This window comes from Seriola lalandi, unplaced genomic scaffold (assembly GCF_002814215.2).
Source record: "Seriola lalandi dorsalis isolate HSWRI2012SDOR001 ecotype SW California unplaced genomic scaffold, Sedor1 jcf7180002054504, whole genome shotgun sequence".
In the NCBI taxonomy this organism is placed as follows: Eukaryota; Metazoa; Chordata; class Actinopteri; order Carangiformes; family Carangidae; genus Seriola; species Seriola lalandi.
The window spans coordinates 85,499-89,135 of NW_019525057.1; positions in this window are offsets into that span (position 1 = coordinate 85,499).

Here is a 3,637-nt window from a genome sequence, read left to right on the forward strand (position 1 = left end):
ATGTCATCTCACTCTGCGGTCACTGTCAACTGAAGGCAAATAAAACCAGAAATGATTGGTTTTAAGGGGATATGAACCAGAGCTTCCATGCAGACATCCAATCAAAGCTCTACCCATCACTTCTGCAGAATGGATGTCTGTACACACGACAAATGAAGGATGTACTTCAGTCCTATCATCCTCTTTCATGGGGGCTGACCCCTCTCTGTAAGAAGACCCCAACCTTGTCAATGTGTCTTTGCGTCTGTGTCATAGAGACTGTGTGAGCTATGCCCCGCTTCGCATTCCTCTGCCATCCAACCTCTGTCCAGCCTGGACTTTCCCACAGAACCCTAAACCCTGTGAATGAGAGTAGGCCTTTGTTTCAGGCATTTTTCATCCTGATCCCAGCAACTTCCCCATGGTGGAATGCAACAGGAATGCCAGCGCCAGCTACCTGGCATTAGAGAGTCTTTGTGCGGAAATAGGAGAGGCTGAAGGAGAGAGCAGGTCAAAGAGGTTTGACAATGGATAGCTCACTTCTCAAGGTGCCCAGCCCGTATTATAGCGCTAGGGAACCCGGGTCAGGTCTCAGACATAGCAAGGTGCACCAAGGAGAAGCGAAATAAATTTCTTTCTTTTTTTTTTTTTTAACATCTAGGTCAGTTTCGCTATGAGCTCTGTCATTATCACATCTGTCAAGTTTTATCCAACTGCACAAATTATTAACTGGAGCACCCATGTAGCAACTGATTGGCATGCATACACGAGCCACAGCTGAAATGTGTGTCTGCAGCAGTTAACAGGTTGTTGCGAGCTTATCACTAACTGAGAGCTGGAACGGTGACGCAGCGGTTACCCTCAAGGTGCAATTCCATTCATTCCTGTACACTGAGAAAGCAGCGAAGGAGAGTTTTAATTTGAGCGATGCCATGTGAGGATGAGGATTTATTATGATGCAATCTGATAGATGATGGATGAGTTCTTTTCCTCAAAACGTCACAACAGGAGTTAATTTTCGCTTTTGGGTTTTGAATGACATTCAGCTGTGATTCTGCAGCTGGTGCAAAGCAGTGCATAACCAACATGAAAACATCTAATACCAAAAATAACAACACATTCACACTGATAGGACCGATGGAGGGGCCACCAGTGTGGAGTCACTCGCTTTAAGGCAGGACGCTCACAAACTGACAGACAGACAGACAGTTACCTGGGCCCGTCAGTAAAGCCATTTCACCTGTAACCTGAGCAGACTGGCTTCTGAGACGCCGGCTGATCTTCGCTGGATCCTGTGTCTGACGATAAGGAGCTGAGATAAGGCGCTTAATGAAGGGTAACGAAAGAACTATGAAGACAAATGTGGAGCATCAGGTCACACTGAGGTGATACTACATGTGATAACCACAATTACCAAGGGGCCTCCACTCACCTCCTGTGAGAACCAGCATCTGCAACCTGCTGCCAACTCCTCTCGGCTGGAAGTCCGTTCCATAATAAATATAAATAACCTGAAAAATAACTGAGATTGAATACGTATGATTAGCTGCTAAACAGCAGTGTCACTTGCCATTTTGAGTCAACCAAAATGAAGCGAATCAACCCCAACCCTAGTTCTAGTCCAAACCACCCAGACCAAATTTGAGCTGCCCTATTTCTTTGCTGTTCACTTATAGCAGTTTGACTGTTCGACATCCCTTTTCCTAGAAAACTCAGCAGATGTTGTATTTATTACACCAGGCTGCCAAGAATCTCGGGGAGGACAACTGAACACGTGAGGAGAAAGGGAAACTTTGTGTTGACCAGACTCCCCTTCTCCCTCCTGAGAGGAAATTTTATGAACTCACTGGGGAAAGATAAGGCTTCTTCCTCGACACGACCGCTCATACTACAAATTCCTCTGAAATCGCTGCAGTATATTCACAGACCAATGTACGTGTTCACACCTAAAGCTAAGAGATAGTTGCCAGAATTCACTGCCATGACCTAAATATGAACCAAGAGCTGCCATTTTGAAACTGGAGGTGACAGGTCACAAATCAAAGCAGAGCATAGACAAACCTTCCTAGATGGCTATAGTTAGATTTTACGTCTGAACGTAGCTCATTTTAATTATGGAGGATTTTCTTTTTATAGAAAAATATGAAGATACATTTTCAGTTGTGTGCTCCTTTATCTGATTTACCAATTTTTTTTTATATGAGAGGAAAATCTAAGTCATGCAGCAGACATTTGCCTTCAGTTCTTGTTTGCTATTTACAAAAGCAGACTTCACCATGGTCACCGGGCCTGAGAGCGAAAGAGAATCATTTCCTATTTGAAACCTCATTATGTAACCGAAGGATAGCTGTGGGAGCTGGCTGCCACCCCTGAAGCACCCATGAGATTTCGCTGTTAGGTTAGGTTATATAGGATTAGAGCAGATGAGGGGCATCAGGATGGCGCTTGTTAAAAGTCTTGGTTTTGACATTATGGGAGAAACATCTTCCTTAACACAGTCATTGCATAGGGGAGTTTGCCTTCAAGTTTAACAGTCAAGTCCGGCCGCCATTCACAATCTTTGTTCTGAGCAGAAAAAGGAGAACAGTGTAGAGACAGTGCACAAATTAGTTCCTGTTGAGGCTGTAAAAGTAAAACCAAAAGATGAAACCTATAAATTCTGAATGAAAAAGACAACTGAAACACTGCCCCACAAGCCAAATCACAGAAAGTTAAGTCACAATGGCTGTAATTGTTTTGATGTTTGTTTTATTATATAAAATCATTATGCCATAAAAAATTTATAATTTCCTTGAAAACAGCATGTAAAAAAAATGGAGCTAAAAACCACATTAGCTGTGTAGTAATGATTTACAAGTAAAAGCTAGCTGGTCTGAGCTAAAACTAAAGCCAAATTTACTTTCCCTATTTCTTCTCTGTAATTTGAAAATATCGAGTTTGATGAACTAATATCTTGGTAGCTAATTCTTATTTCACATAAATAATGGGGGAAGTAACTGGATGTTGGAGAAAAGACAGTAACTAGACCAGGGGTCCCCAAACTTTTTCCTGTGAGGGCCACATAACTTTTCCCTTCTCTGATGGGGGGCCGGGTTCAGTTTGTAACAGAAAAAGTGTGACGATCGCAGGGGTGCCTAAACGTAAAAATTTATTGTTTTCTAGAAAGCCACACATAACCAAATAACCCTTTCCGGGTTCTTCACAGAAAAAAAAGTCAGGAAATAAATAATAACACTATTAATGAAATAAATAATAATAGTTCAGGGGGCCGGGCCAAATGTGGGGGCGGGCCGTATCCGGCCCGCGGGCCTTAGTTTGGGGACCACTGAACTAGACTGTTAAAACTAACCAACTTTAGCTTAGCAAAGTGGTGGTTGCTGCTATCTCAGCGTTTGACTTGGGTGGAAATCATGCAATTGGTTAAGCTGCCTTTAAATCACGTTTAAATAAATTAAAATGTTAGGTAATTAATAACATTGATTTCAATGACACATTTTTACTTTTTTATGTATTATGTGGCAAAAGATTTCTGTAAAACTAAAATTAAGAATCTGCAGCAATGCTAGCCGCTCTGTGAGGCTGTACTTAGCACTACAGTGCTTTGAGCTAAATGCTATCATCTGCATGCCAACATGCTCACAATGACAATTCCAATATG